Source organism: Coptis chinensis, chromosome 6 (genome assembly GCF_015680905.1).
Source record: "Coptis chinensis isolate HL-2020 chromosome 6, ASM1568090v1, whole genome shotgun sequence".
Classification (NCBI taxonomy): Eukaryota; Viridiplantae; Streptophyta; class Magnoliopsida; order Ranunculales; family Ranunculaceae; genus Coptis; species Coptis chinensis.
This window is the reverse complement of record NC_141461.1, coordinates 77,435,593-77,452,666: the sequence shown is the minus strand read 5'-3', so window position 1 is coordinate 77,452,666 and position 17,074 is coordinate 77,435,593. Positions and strand designations below refer to the sequence as shown.

The 17,074-nt window shown below is 35.4% G+C and overlaps 1 non-coding gene across 1 annotated transcript; it reads right to left on the bottom strand.

Annotated features, from left to right (window-relative positions):
* Positions 1–16,258: 16,258 nt before the first annotated feature.
* LOC147494586 (small nucleolar RNA R71) lies at positions 16,259–16,365 on the bottom strand. Its single transcript, XR_015200611.1, has one exon. It is a non-coding gene; the product is annotated as a small nucleolar RNA R71 (small nucleolar RNA).
* Between the last annotated feature and the right edge of the window lie 709 nt (positions 16,366–17,074).

Here is a 17,074-nt window from a genome sequence, read left to right as displayed (position 1 = left end):
GTTGCCTTAGAAGGGGGTAGCTCGGGGGTGGGTGCCTAGGGAAGTATTCTTTGTGTTTGCCTTAAGTGGTGATTCATTGAATGGCAGCCCTATTAGGAAGTACTCCTTGATGTTGCTCTCCGGTAATACATTGAATGGCTGCCGCAACATAAAAAAAGAAAGAAAATATTAATAACATAAACATAGGAGCAACTTTAAATAGAGTTAATTGTTAACGATGTTTCGTCCAATAGGGTATCGACACTCACTCGATTGCCTAATTGTAGTCTACTTGTAAGAACAACCATGAAGCAGAAAGTCGTAGATTAAAAGTATTGGTGGATTCTAATCTCTTGAATTCCCTCTCTTATAAATTCTCAATAGTTTAGTTAATTTAGTTTAATTTAGCATTAGAATCTAAAATCTCTACAATCATAGTTTTTAATCCTTTAAATCCCCTTTCCAGTCTTGTCCTTCACATAACATACTCTTAAAAGTGGAACGATACCCTACTCCTCCTTTACTTATTGAAGGATAATTAGGTTTTGATACGCTTCTATTTTGTTCAATGACCATACACCATCTACATACACAAAAAGAAGCTCCTCAGATACTCACAAACTTCATTTATACTACAACAACTTAGTAATAAAAGCTTGTTTTCTAAATTAATCTCAGATATCTATACATCTCCTTAGCGGGAAAAGAGGATTAGTTCCCTTAAAACTCAAGTTAATATGCATACAATAATTAAAACATCTACATATGAACATGCATACAATGAACTTTGCATTGAAATGTACAAAGCAGGGCCGTTTCTGGATCCTTTGGAGAGCTTCTCGAAATGGGTTCTCACAGGTATGTGTTGAAACACAAATTCGCTCATAATTTTTCCACTCAGGTTTTGCTAACTCCAGTGTGCATTGGCACATTTTTCCTCACATCTCAATGACAACAAAGGAGCTGAGGTCGATCGATCACAACTACTACTTAATATCACACCATCCTACTCCTAATTGAGCTAGAGGTCTTTATTAGGTATTGTGGGGCTTAGGTGATGGTGTAGAAGAAAATGGAAATGGATAATAAAAAATGACAAGTATAAGAGAATAGGGTCTTCAAGATATTTCACTAGTAGAAAAAAGGGCTTTTTTGTGACTGTTTTAAAATGTTATTTGTGACTGTTCTGTTAGAAATGGTCACAAATGGTATAAAAGGGTTTTTGTGACTATTTTAAAAAGTTTTTTGTGACGTGCATTTTCAAAACGGTCACAAATGGTTTTTTTTCTTCTAAAGAAGGTGTATATGTGTGGAGAACTCTTTGTGACTATTTCACTAAAATAGTTACATATTATCCGACCTTATGTGACCGTTTTCCCCAACTAGTTTTTGGTCCAACGCGCCCCAAAACTCTCCTGAAAAACAACTAATTTGAAAACTTGACACACCCATGTTCACTCTCCTCCCTCTGTCTCCCGCTTCCTTCAAACTCTAATAGTCCACCTTTTCCATAGTTTTTAAGGCGTTTGTTTATTCATGGAAAGGAAATGGGCTTTTCATATGGAAACAAAATCATGGAAATGGAAAAGGTTTTGTGTCCTTAGCTAACCCCTAAAAATTTTGTGGAAAGAAAAGGAAATAGATAGCTAGGGACTTAAATTTCTTTCCATAACCCACCTAACAATACACACCCAACAATACAATTATTCATTTCCATAGCTTTTGCAAACAAACATGATTATTTTTTTTCTCCAGTTTTTACTTTCCTTTCCCTAGTTTACCAAACACATACCATTTAAAATTATTTCATTTCCATTCCATTCCATTCCATAGTAGACCACCCATTTTATTTCCTTTATTTTCTATGAGTTAAAATTTAACAAACACACCCTAAGGGCATCTCCAATGTGGGGTGTAAACCGTATAGAGTGGAAATTTTACACTCTAAATATAAAAAACTCTCTCCAATGGGGGTGCTATACTGTATGTAATGGTGTATTAGCTAATAGAGAGGGTGGGGAATTTCCTCTCTCGCTATTAGTTAATAAAAAACCCGGGCGACACTCGAACTGACGTCTGAGTGAAATAATTTTTTTTCCATGACGTCACTTGAGTAACGCGTCCCTTTCTAATTCTAAAGTAATTTTTTTTCCTTCGGACTTTCGGACGTCACTCCAAAGTGGCGTCCTCCAAGTTTTTAAAATCTATTTTTTTTACTCTTCTATTGGAGAGTATAGAGTGTGGATATTTAGGGCATCTCCATGGGGGTGTAAACCATATAGAGTGGAAATTTTACACCTCAAATATCAAAAAACTCTCTCCAATGAGGGTGCTAAACCGTAGGTAATAGTGTATTAGCTAATAGAGAGGTGGGGAATTCCCTCTCGCCATTAGTTAATAAAAAAGCCCTGACGTCACTTAAAATAACGCCTCGCTTAACTTAAAACTTCGGACGTCACTTCAAACACTTTGAACACACGTTTGAACTTTTAACTTTATTTTAAAGAGGTGACGGACGTTAAAATCTGGCGCCCCACACTTTCCATTTGGATTAAAGAGGGATATTTATGAAGTTATAGTGACGTCCGAGTTTAAAATCTATTTTTTTACACTCTTCCATTGGAGAAGATAGGAGTGTGGATATTTACACCCCCAGTTATACAATAAACTATCTGATATATACAATTAGAGGTGTAAAATCCTAATGGCACTTTACGGACCCCAGTGGAAACTAACATTGGAGGTGTAATTTTACACCCCCCATTAGAAATGCCCTTATAAACTATACAATAATATACAATTAGAGGTGTAAAATCATAATGGCACCTACGTGGAGCCTAGGTGGAGGTGTAATTTTACACCCCCATTGGAGATGCCCTAAGTAACTGCTCATTGAAACAAGAAAAAAAAAACTTCGCGACTCTCTCTTCACTCATTCTCGATCTAAAACAATTTCAGTTTGACAAGTTCAGTGCTCATTACCTCTCTGAAATTCAGTGGGTTTGTGCAGTAATTGAAGACAAGGTTAGTTCTTTCTCTCTCTCTTCGATTTTGAACTTGTTGCACTAAAAAGTTTTGTTTTTTGAGTTCTATGCCAATATTGTTTTTGGAACAGGGGAATTTCAATTGATTGTGATTAGGATTTATACGCGTTCACACCTTTCTCAAACGAGAATATCTAGTTAAATCAAGTAAGGTATGAGTTTTCATTTGATTTTTTTTTTTTTTTTACAATTTGTGCTTTATTCCCGATTTGATAATGCCGTTAGTTTTGCTTTTGCTTTTGCTTTGTAATATGTTTTCTTTATAAATTGTAAATTGTGAAATATGTGAAATTGAATGGCCTGTAGAACAAAGGTCATAGTATGTGTATCATCTGAATTCCATGTTTCTTTAGTAGTTTGATTATAGAAATGCAAAACAATTAGTGGTGAATTCTCATGTCGTTGACTTGTATGAAGATGTCTACACAAGTTGACATCCAGTCAAATTTGGTAGGTGAATGGGTGGGAAAGAAGAAGTTTGAACTTCGTACTTCAGATCTGGATGTTGAACTGATATGTTTCTATTAACAGTATGTATATGAATGCTTAGTCAAACTTTAAGTTGTGGATGCTTGCATACTTTTTTCGCTGCTCTGAAGTCGCATGGATTTTTTTTTGTAAAATTAGAAAATATGATTATTAAAGAGATAGGTTTCCTATTACGTAGTTATGGGACAATATTGTGAGTTGTGACACTAAACATTTATGCACTTAAATTTTGTAGGGTACTTTTTCAACTATGATTATTGACTTGATTATTGTAGAAGAGGATGATTTAGTTGATCTATCAAGCGGAAAAAAGAAAAACGATCCACGAAAAAACAAAGTGCTAACATGTATCAAAATCTGTTTTACAAATGGGGGAGCCGAATATCTTTTCTTGGTTCTCTCCTCGATGTGTTCCTATTGAAGAAAGATATAGAGAATAGGTTTGTTTCTGCGATCATTTTTGAATTAGCTAGAGTTATTCAATTATCGCATGAATGTGATTTGTGGTCTGAAATGTGTCAATGGAAACATATTAGTCTGTGAATTGCAGGACTGCTCTTACGTACATGGCCCCTATTCAAGCTTCTCAGTAAAATTTGGAAGAATGAGTGGCTTCTTGGGCTTTTCAAGCAAGATGAGAAGTGGTTGGGAGCCTCATATGGTGCTTATGAAACTAATATAAGTACAATCTGTTCCATCCAACAGACAGTGTTATCAGCACTTGAGGATATCACTGCTTCTCTGTTTTCTGACATTCTAAAGGTCTGCTCTCTGTTTGAGTTTCAAGTATCATTTTGGATAGAGTTAGAATAAGTTTCTTTTCCTTTTGTTGTTGTTTGTTTTGGATCAGTAAAATAGAGTCAGGTTTTGTTAATCTCACTAAGAAGAGGTTGTGATGTCCAAGATGGAGACATGAAAAAAGAAGGAATAAATTAACATAAGAAATATATAGTTAATCCAGTGAAAATTCTGGCCACATGACACACTGCCCATTAGGGTGTCTCATCTTAAGACAAAGTTCCTGTATGGTGTATTTTTCATCCTCCCAACCCTTTGACTGAAATGATGACCTCCTCCAAAGACAGCGATTTGCTACCAAATATGTCTCCTGTTTCTTCCTAACCAGAGGCATCACGTGAAAGAAAATGGGTTAGTGTTACACAATCTGCTAGCCTCAATTTATGAACTCACTGGACTGAAGTTGATAATAAATCCTTCACTAAGCAGGAGGTCCTAAAACACCATACTGATACACAAACTTACACCACACCTCCCAAGAGCAGCTAAAATGAGTGAGAGTATGGTTAACTCTCCACCAGATATACGCGCTGAAACTTTTGAAAGCAACAACAACTATAATAAGTTTCTTGGTTTAAGTTTCCATTATTTGTATATAAATTCTGTTTATCTCAATAGATGATAATGTTTTTTATTTATTTTTCAGGATGGCATTCTTGAGAACTATGATATAAAATTATTACTTGAATGTGCATGTGCTACCAAGGATGCAGTAACTCGCAATCATATATTCTCTTTGTTATCTTCTATTGCGAAAATCAACCCTGACAAAGTCTTAGACCATATCATCGGTATCTTTACTGTAATTGGGAAATCGGCTGCTAAACAGGTCGGAATTGTTTCAGTTTAACTTTTGTATGTTGTTTCTTGTACCTGTTGGTACAAGGTATTTTATGCTTAGTGGACAATTAGCTGGACTCTTTTTCTGATATGTTTTCGATATGTCATTGTTCCTTCCACTTCTCTGAAAACTAAATGAGAACTAATTCTTCAGACTGATGGTCATTCACAACGAGTATTTGAAGATCTGATATCCACAATTGTACTGTGTTGGTTATCCAAAGCAAACAACATAAATAACCTGCTTCAGGTACTTGCTAATGCTTAATTGTTTTGATAAGGATCGTTCTGTTGGGGGTCATAGGTTTTGATTCCCGAATTTCTGCTGATTCTTGATATGTCATAATAGATTTTTGTAGATGTGTTACCTGAAGTTGCTGAGCATAGAAGACTGACAATTATAGTATACTTACTGAGGTATTGCTAGTGGAATATGTTGTTTCACACTTGCTAAACTCTTAACTTAAGCTAACATGATGAACTTACAGGATGCTTGGAGAAAGAACCAGCTTGGCTTCAGTGCTTGTTCGATCTACTTATTTAATCGGTGGTGGCGAGGAGAAGTAATTCTACTTCTGATGAAACTATACATAGTGAGTGGGAGTATAAGTTCACCATGCAAGTATGCGACCAGTATTCTTGCATGATATGGCTTCCTTCTCTGGTTACACTCCTGAAACGAGTGCAAATTTGTTATCAATCTCAAAATCAAGGTTTAGAGTTATTGCTTGTTATGCAATTTGTACTGCATAAGTTGCAAGACACCGAATAAATTTTCAAACTTGAGTCATGGGAAGATTCGGTCGAAATTCAGGTTTTTTTTGTTCTAAACTTTGTGCACACGTTATTACTTTTGTAGAGCTTTCTTATATCTAAATAGGGAATGATGCAACTCTCTTAGCCAACTGTTGATATCTAGCTTTATATTCCCCTAAAGTGCTTGTTACCACTTCTTTCTCACATCAGAATGCTGGGCTACTAGAGAAGTTTCACATATCATAATGTTGTATTTTCCCCTAAAGTGCTTGTTACCCCTAAAGTGTCACTTGGTTTTCAGCCTAATTTATATTGTCTATTTAAATTTTGCAGAAGTCACTTGGGGAACTAATGGAGCAGGTTGTCTCGCACTTCCAACTTGTTCATGTCAGTAACAAGCTACTAAGTGTTCCCCTTGTTGTCCAAAAAGAACTTAATACTTGCATCCACTCCATATTAAAGACAATTACCAAGAGAATGCTCCCGTCATGGCGTCATCGTTCTTTGAAGGCACAATTCTGTTGTTGGGGCATGCAAATGGAAGTTTTACAAAGAAGGTGAAGAGTTATTTAGGATTTCTATTTAGTGAAACTTAAACTATTCAGCTAATCACATTAATTGTTGGTCATTCTATTCATGTCATACCGGTGTATCCTTTTAAAGATCTGTTTCTTGGGACAAATCTTTCCCTCTATGGGTTTTGAATTATGTTATGTGTACGAAGATAGAATACTTTATATTGTCGTACACACCCACCCTATATATTTATTTGGAGTAAAGGTTGAGTCTACAAATATGTATTGTATGTGAGAAGATGACTCTTTCTGGACCTCTCAATATCTAATATCTAAACAAAAAAGGCTCCATGTTTGTTCTTGAGTTTCGCTTGATATTCTACTGCACAAGTAACAATTAGATTTCAGTAACCATGAAAAGTGTGAAGTCGGGTTTGGAAACCTATAACTTTATCTTCTTTTTGGGTAATGGATTTGAAAGATTCAAAGATTAAGGGGATGTTCATTTATGGGAAGAAGGAATGGGTTTTGTTTGTATGGTTTGAATTCGTTAAATTTCTGTTTGAAATGGTTGACAAGTTCCTTTGTTGAATGTTTAACGATATCATTTTTCTTTATTAGTTAGTTTGCATCATGTACTTTGTTTAGAGATTACATTAAACTATTACTTTGTCTTTTTGAACTGTATATACAAATGTAAAATACAATTACCACTATTTTTATTTTATCTTCAAGGTATACACTAACAGTCGAATGTACTGATAGAAAACTAATTTGCTCAACTCGATTGTGAACGATGACTGCTTCTTGGCTGACAGTTGATAAATGCATTCGTTCCTTTTCCAATTTTACTGAGGAAACGTTGAAACCTCCTCCCAAAGGTAAGTTCCTTATTGCCTTTTACTCGCCTATCCGTATAAAGTATATATAGTTTTTAATAATCTAATAGATTGTGGCAACGGCCTCGTTCTAGATGTATAGTTTATGGAATAGTTTTATTTCCGAAAGCTTGTGAGTTTCTTCTCAAAGCTTGCTTTGTCTCTTGGAGATGCTTTTACTTCAAAGCTTGAGAAAAGGTCCTTTTATTGCTTCAATTTCTCATATTGTTCCCGCATAGGTTTTTTCCACATACCAATTTTTTATTCTCATGTCTGTTCTTCACATACATTTATCATGGATGTCCTGCCGTAGGTATGATGTATCACCACACTAATTAGGTCTCGTTGCTATTTAGGTATTTCTTTTCAAGGTTCATACGTATAGTTCAGTTAGGTGTTATGCTTATACTTACCACATAGGTGTTAGTTCCATCTCAGTATTGCACATAACCAGCTACAGAAAAAGGGGTAGAAAATATTGTTTTTGTGTGTTTTTACTTCTTTCTTGACCGTTATCCTATCTGCTGCAACAGAACAGATAAACTACAATCAGGGAATGGTTCGGTATTACCTGCTCAAGAAAATTCATTTCGAAGGAGGCGTACGTGTCTTTTTGTGCAGTGGAGCTACGTTAATTCCAAGCTTTTCCTCAAGACAAAGATGAACCATAAAGCTGAAAACATATATGTGGGTGATCGACTTTGACGAGATTAGGTTATTTTTTTCATTTGGATTTGGATTTGGATTAGGCTGATTATATTTATATGAATTAGTTTGAAAATGTGTTATTTACTTCATTACGTTTTACGATTAAGTACAAATATATATTGGTTATCCAATGGGATTAGAATGTTTCAATGAAATTAGCAATATATATGAGTGTTATTTGAAATTTAATAGATCATATTTAGATATGTAGTTTATTTAGGTGTGTAGTTAATTGCAGGTCCCCAATTTTTGGGGTGTTTATATATATTCATGTTTTTCTTTTCTTTTTATAATAATAATAAAAAAAAAAAATGTATGCATATTACGGTTTTACCCAAACCGTCATGACTAATGGTATTTTTTATGACCGTTACAAAAGATGAATGCATAACAGTTTATTTAAAACCGTCCCAATTGATATAATTTGTTGTGACGATTTTTTAGCAATTGTTACTATTTTTTTATGGTTTTATGACCGTTAAAAAAGATGAATGCATAACCGTTTATTTAAAACCGTCACAAATTATAAAAAAATTTGTGACGGTTTTTGAGTAGTTGTTACCGTTTTTATGGTAGAGAGAGGCTAGTCTGAAACAAATATTTGTGACGGTTTTGAGAAAAAAATAAATGACTCTCACTCCGTCACGGTTTTGGAAAAAAAAAAAAAAATACAGTGACAAAAGACTCTTTGTGACTGTTTTTAACAGTGATATAAATCATTTTTTCTTGTAGTGTTTACACTAGAGAAATATTTGTCTTCTTTTTATGCTTCTACCCGAGTTTCCTATTTTGCTCTTAAGCCTTTTTAATCAAGGCTTAAGAACATGATTCTATTTTTTCTTTGTTGAAGAAAGTAACTGACTTTTATTTGGGACAAGTTTTTCTCTTTATTTTTCTACATTTCATCCTATTTCTCATACTCCTCATTTGGGTAGGTTTAATTTATTTAGGGTTACTAGACATGTAAGGGATTTTTGGTGAAAATGAAAGGTTTGATGAAAGGTCCAGTGAAGTGACTAGCGGTAGAATTTGTAACAAGTATGAATTTTTGGCTATGTTGATCCAATGACGGCCTAAATTCTTGCCTAGGGTTCAGATGGTGATCAAGTAAGTAGACGCGTGATTTTCTCTACTCAGAACATTACTCCTTTGTGTCATTACTCACATATCACACATATCGAGGCTTTTTGGTTAGATTCTCACAGGATTAATTGGTAGTTTAAGTAAACTAACCGTAGATTCCAAAAACTTACTGCTATGTACAATCGATGATACTCAGTGCATGAATACTCATGAAAAGATGTTAGAACTATTGCGTACATATTATCTTAGGTTTCTTAAAAACAAACCCTAATTTGAATGCTTATGTGAGATTTCTAGACAATTTTCATCATTGAAAAGGAAACAAGACTTTGTCACTAAGTACATTTAATTTACTAACAAGAAAGTGGAACTATATACAGCCTATAAGTTGCCTATTTTTGCTACAGGTTTAAAGCACCCCCAAACTAAATGATGCTTAGTCCTCGAAGTATCAATAGATAAAGAAAGAAATTATCTGAGAACCATAAGCAAAATTAGGACTGGATTGCTGGAACACAAAGTTTGGATAACCTAATATATTATACAAAAATAAACAAAGAAAAAAAAGAGCAGCACCTAAATATAACTATTTACGCTTAGATATATGTACAATGGCATGCTCAAATTTACCATCCAAATAGGATGTGTTGGTGCAAGCGTCTTCTAAAATGAAATGCATTTCCTTAGCATCGGCGCCAAAAGATAATAATCCGCCAAATTTACGCCCATTCTTTGTCTCCGGTTTGTTCAAATGTGTCATCATTTTTCATCCTTCGGGTAACAACAACATGCATGCCACAAGTACCGAAATGACGCGTTTCCATTACCTAAACCTTAATGAACGAATGATTTTGTTTGCTAGGCACATAGAATCTACCTTGACCCGGTCATGAAACGTAGCTTGAAAACCGTGGGAAATGTGTCTTCATGATTCGCAAGCCGATTACGGTAAAAGTATATATCGATCCCGAAGAGTGCGAACTTCGTTTGATTGGAGATAACACAACCTAAGATATCAAATAATGTATGACCTTGAGCGCTGCATTAAATACCACCGCACAACCTCATTGGTACGTAGAAAAGTGTCAATCTCCCATGATGTTTAGGAGTATAAACAACATCGCAGTCCCCATGTTCATGGTCATGCTTGCTAATGGAATGGTGATGTTGCGCCATGGCACATGGCCATCTCCTTCTCGTGTAATCCCAAGACCATCACCGTAAGCTTCGCAAAAAACATGCCAATGAAATGAACGGTAAGAATTGTGAAAGATGTAATGCCATGATGCGGCCGGTTCGTGATATGAAAGATCCAAAGTTAGGGCAAGCTGTTGTTCAGAAAAAATATGTCGTGTGTCACCAACTAGGATTGTGAAGCCGCCTAAGTAGAAGCCATGTGCATGGTTAAATGCTGGTGTGTCTTCCATATTAGCATAAAAGTATGTAGCCAAACTCGGAGAATAAGTTTGGTCAGGTTGAAGAACTAGGGAAGACCACCCAATGTTAGTGATGTAGTCACGGAAGAGATGGCCATAAGTATTGGAATCCATCATAGACTGAAAGGATTGCTCAAGAATGAGTTTTGGAGGTGTCATGTTTGATAAAGATGCAGTGTTTGATGAAGATGCCATGTTGGATGAAGTAAAGAAATGGGTAAGGATAAAGGTGAACTGGATGGATAAATGAGTATGGAAGAAAATAGACCCTCCTGCAAGCTTCCCGCAAGTCCGCCAAAGAAAAGAAATGTGCACAGCAGGCCAAATTTATCACAGTAAGGTTAGTGATTGTTGTAGCCTAGTTTCCAAGTTGATGCATTTGGAACTTGTAAGTGCAACCAAAAGAAGTATGTGGATCAGTAGCAAAACGCGGGAAATTTTAAAAAAAAACGAAGAAACTCAAGAAAATGAAATAAATGAAAGGATGAGAGTGGGGAGTTTCCCCGTAGAGCAATTCTAGTTTGTAAGCACAGGTCCTTGGATCTTTAGAATGGCAAATGACGGCATTTTGATCTTAGCACTTTTTTTAGGTGTTTTAGAAATTTACTTACTACGTGCTAAAACTCAATATTTCCTTACTCATTGTTTTTTTTTCTATTTTTTCTAGTTCGAGTAGGGAATTTCGTTCCACTCCTAAGACAATAATCTAAATGATCACAAATGAAATCTACACCTTGGAGAATTACGTGAGAAGGATTTGATAGATAGATTTTTGCTACACAAGTTATCTAAAAATTGTAAGTTTGTTTTATAGTTAAATAAAAGAGAGAGAAAGATAAGGAAAGATTAATCCTACTCATGCAAAGCCTAGCTACAAGTCTTTTAGAAACAAGTCACTATCATCTCAAATCCCTAACACAATATACCTATCTCTAAACATATCATGCTAGCATGTGGAATTGAAATGATATTTCAGCTCTGAAATATCATTCCAACTCCTAGTTCTATTTTACAACAATTGATCAGATATTGGTCAATCTCTGTCATTTTGGGACATGATGAAAAATAGAACCTAAGTCTTTAAGTAGTGATTCTTGGAATCCTAAATTTGTAGCCTGATCTTCACATGAGCATCATTAACCCTCCCCTTGGGAGAGTTTTAGCTCATGATCCTAGGATTGAATTAAACTACAAGAAGATATGTGAAATGAAAGAGAAAGAGAATGAAACAAGAAACTACAACCTGTTTACCTAAATGAAAAAGAGTTTATTAAAAACTAGAGAGAGTTCCCCATTAACAAGTTACAAGCTTTTTTTTTTTCACACTAAAAACTAAAACTAAAAGTAAAGACATGAAAGTAAATGAAAAGTAAAAGTCAAGGAAGTAAAGCTAGCCAACTCCCCAAAAACAACCCCCCTTTACATAAGAGAGCATTTTTCTCTTCTCTCACGTGAAACACTCTCATCTCATTTATTTTTCTCTTATCCACAACTAACCCCCATTTGACACCTTTCATTTTTTTTAAACAATCATCACCTAAATCCAACCAACTCATTAACTTCATGTAAGGTGTCAAATTTGCACCAATTATTTGCACCTTTGTCTTGACTTGCATGATGACTCATTAAATCTTGTGGGCCCACCTAGTGGGTCCATGTGTAGTGTCTAGTGGCAGTCCGGTCTTTTAGCATTTTTACAACTTCCCGCCTATGCGTAGAGTTCGTTACACTAATCGTCGGGGCAGCTCACTCGTCGCATTCGGAGTCCTGGTTCAAGAGATATGAGCTTCAGAAGTTTGACGCTTCTGTGCACGTAATCCCGTTTCTGACTGGATTCTGTACTGTTTGAGTCTTTGGGCTTTAGTCCAGATTTTGTTGAGCTTCACGTGGGCTTAATTGGAAAGCTTCTGTATACTCCATATTTCGTGCTTAAATGCTAGCTTTATCATCATTTTTATGTTAGTTGCTCCAACCTGCAAAAGCACGAAAATGCGATTATTTCCTGATTATTAAACACATAATTAACCAAATTGTTATGTCTCTATGGGGTATAATATCACAGTTTTGGGTGCTTATCAGCTCATAATAGTGTCAAATTGTTATTACCCCTCAAAGTTGCTTGCATTGAGAATGCTTTAACCAATATTTCATATTTTCACCTAGTTTTTAAGTCTCACGACCCCATAATTAAACTTTGTCAAATATCTGGCAACTCATTACTTCTTACTGATTTAACTCCCAAAACTATTTTTTCACTTATTTTCGTGTCCTTCCAACCATACATAGATGGAACCAGGGGGATGCGTGTGAGTGTGGTCGCACCCCCGAAGATTTTTACAGAAGCTCCACTACGTACCTATCGCACCTCTTAATTAAATTATATGGTTGCATATACTCTAGCTTGCACCACCATACATTTAATTCTGGTTCCATCCCTATAACCATAGGCTTCGTTGTTGTTGTTGTTGTTGTTATTGTTGTTTAGTCGTCTTAACAAAACTTGGGTATTGGTGAGGCTCTTGCTATGGAGTTCCACTTATTTGCATTAAAGTATTAATGCAAACTTTGATTTTTCTGTAAAACAACATTATGTATCAGTCAGGGACTCAGGGCCAGCCTTCGCCCTATATTGTCTAATGCCTTACATAGGGCCCCCAAATGCTTGCTAAATCTAAGGGCCCTGTCCGCCCACTTAAACCCACTATTGTGTCAACTTAAAAATGGATTTATCCCACTAAAAAAAAGTTTGGTCCACTTCCACAAAGTCTATTTTAAAAGGTCCACTTTGATTTAAAATTGATTTAGCCCACAATAAGAAAGGTCCACTTCCGAAAAATGACCCAAATCAATTCTTTCCAAACCCAATCCTTACATATATATATTATAGTTGTACCCTTTTGGCTCTATTTTTTTTAGCCTTCATAGAGTCTCCAATATTTGTAAAACTCTTTGGCTAATTACGAAAAAGTATGAGACTAATATGGAAAAATCAGACAAATAAGAAATTTCCAACATTTATACTCTTTTTCTTTCCTTGATTTTCAAGATGATTTTCATATCTCCTCTCTTTTTTTTTTACCAAAAGAGATATGTTAAGTTCTAAGCTAGGCTATATTGTCCTATGTTGAAGGCCCTTATTAGAGAATATGATTTGAAAGAACTCATATAACTGTATAATCTTCATCAATAGATTTAAGAGAAGGCATGTCCCACAACAAAAGTAGCAAGTACGAATGAACTTTTTGCATGCCCTTCTGCTACAAAAACCCTTAGTCCCATGAAATAGATTATACATGTACATCAATTAATACTTGAGGTTTAGCAAAAAAAAATACTAGAAGAGAAAAAAAAAATCCTCTACTGAGGGTTTGATTACCAATATATCAAATCACGACAACAACAAACATTCTGCAATAGTACTTGATAAGAGCCCAAAAATATAGTTTTAACCCCTTAATATCATTATATTTAGACCAATTATGTTTATAATAAATAAGAGTTAGTAATGTTTACGTGTTTTTGTACATTTCAGGTATTGGAGTCAAATATGAGAAGAAATATGTCATTTTTGCGAGATAAAGGAGCAAAGATTGGTTGCTAAGAAGTTCTATGCTTAAAGGCCAAGATTCAAGGAGAAAAACACATTTTAAAGCCTGGTCAAAGCTGAAAAATCAAAGTCAACGTGGGCAGAAATAGAGCAGAAATGTCAATAGAACTTCCACAGGCTATATCTTTGGACTCAGACCTGAATTGGGCCTATTATATGTCAAAACGGCCGGCTCGGAAATAGCTATCTAATGTTCTTGGCCTTGACCCAATTAAATGAGAAGAAGTGGACGAAAAGGCTATTGTAGTAATTTCCAGTAGATAAACCCTTTTAGGACTTAAGTAATTAGGTTTTAGGCTTTATTTAAGGGCCAAAACATGGCTCCAAAGCCCATGCACGAAATTATAAACCTAGCCCTTTCTTATATAAAGAGGACTAAGGCATAACTCTCAACTGACTTAGATTTTAGTTATTATTTAGTTTAGACCTAGGTTTTAATTCATATAGTTTTTCATTAGTTTTAAGTTAGTTGTTTGTTATTCATTATTCCATTAGATTAATAAAATCCAAGTTATTGTTCTTCATTATGTCTTCTTCTTATTTATATAGTAATGATAGTCTAATGACTTATAGCTAAATCTCCATTAGAGGGGTTTGATAAAGCTTGATGATACTTGATGTGTTATTAGGATTATTTCTTTTGAAGAGTTTCACTCTAGTAGGTTAGTTGATTCGCCATGAGAATGGATTGAACTTTTTCCCATACTAATTATTAGTTGGCAGAGATTGCCATGAGTAATTAGGGATCAAACACTTAATCTTTATTAGTTAGGATTGCAATAATCTATACTATCATATTTAGAATACATCAAGTGGAATCAAATCCCCCTAATCCCTTCTCCATATTCACATCTTAGTATCAATTTGTCATAGTATAAGTTAGAACATTTTTATTAGTTAAATTCCCATATTACTATAATCACTATCCATTACTTTCATTCGTTTTGTTAGAATCGATTAAATTAGGGAAACTTATGTTTAAACAAGCTAGAAATGGAACGAATTCTCTACTCCACATATTTCACGATAACCGAGAGTAGATAACTGTGATCATAGCGTAAAATAGCTTTAGTTTTACTTATTCATAACATAATTAGTTAAGAGTAGGTAAAACTATTGTTGTAAAGATTATCAAATGGTGTCGCTGCCATCTTAGTTCTGTTTAAATTTGTTTCCTTTAGTATTTTCGTCCATACCAAAACCCCATTAAACCCACCCACCCTTGTTTGGTTCTAACTGTGTTTGTTTGGTTCAGGAATAATTTTTTTCGGAATTCTGCTTTGAGCGCGCCCGTGCCCTAGGTAAGCTATTTTGGGAGTGCACACGCCCTAAAAACACTGGACATCGAGTCAAGCAAGAGCTACCGCTCTTCTTTCTTTCCAAAGTTTCGCCAGCGCCGCGTTTCTGAATTAGCCCGACTTTTCACAGGTTAGTTTCCGACTCTCTTCGTTCAAGTTATTCAGTGTTTCCAACTTCTTGAATACACTTAGATTGCGTATACAAGACGCTATTCAAACGCGTAGCAAGGAGGCATTCAGGTACTCCTTCTCCCACTCCTCGCCTCTTCTGTCAGAGGTGTTTTTAATTATAGCATATCAGAATTGTTTGACTGTTGTTAGTGGTTTGTTTCTTATTTGCAATGCCTTGCATGAGATTAAGGTCGGTACTAGTAAACCATCTTCTGTTATTTATCGCAAACGTCAACGCACACGCCTATCTAGAATACCACACACTATACCTGCAACAATGGCTGACGAAACAGAGACTCTTCTCTCTAACTTTTATAAAGCCCTTAACGATAGCCCTAAGTCTTGCATCGTTCTTGCAGACCCAGTGGGGGATTTTCAAATCCCCTCGAATATATTTAATTTGTTACCAGTTTTTCATGAGTTAGACCATGAGAAGCCTTATCAGCATATACGTAGGATAGAACAAATTCTTACCATATTTCATTATCCTACCGTAGGTTAGGAACAAATTAAATTGAGGGCGTTTCTTTTCACCCTAGTCGATAAAGCGACATCTTGGTTAACTGCCCAAGTGCCTAATGTCTGTGGACTCATGGGCTAAACTTGTTCAATTATTCAAGGAACAGTTTTACCCACCTTTGAAGACAGATGAAATGATATATATATATAAGGTTCATTTCTTCCACCAGAACCCTCATGAATCCTTTTCAGAGGCCTAGAATCGTTTCACTGATATTCTCATCGAGTGTCCACATCATAACCTTGCGAAAGACACGCTTGTTCGTGCCTTTTTCAAAGGGCTTTTACATCACTATAATGAGGTTCTTGATATAATTAATGGGGGTAGTTTCCTTAAGTAAAGAAGCCTCAGAGGCTTATAAGTTTTTGGAGGATCAATCTAAGCGTAATAATAACTTGGGGGGTAATGACATCCCCCGCTCCGCTAATTCTTCTTCCACAGTTAAGGTTGCCAGTATATTTGAGGTTAAATATGATCTTGAGCTTAAAGCTTTAATCGAATCTCTCACTAACAAGGTAAAAACTATTTCTGTCCAACAAAAGCCTACTCCTGTCATTAATGTTAACTCTATTCCATGTAATTTCTGTTTGAGTCATGAGCACCCCGACTCATATTGTCCTCTAGTCTATGAACAACCATCCGCACAACCAGACAATGTTTGTTCCATTAATAGTGAACCTAATGCATCTTGGAGATAACATCCCAACTTCAGTTAGAGAAATAATCAACAAGTTACACCTCCAGGTTTTAATAATCAATTCAAAATGTTAGGCCAGCGACCAATTACAACCAAGCTCCACCGAGACAAGGAAAAGGACAAGGTAATTATAATAATAATTATAATGCTAATAGAGGTATCGTTCCGGTTAATAATAACTATCGCAACCCACCCGTTAATAATCAACGTGAAATAGTTTCAGTCACACCACCTGTGGCCACTACACTTTCATAA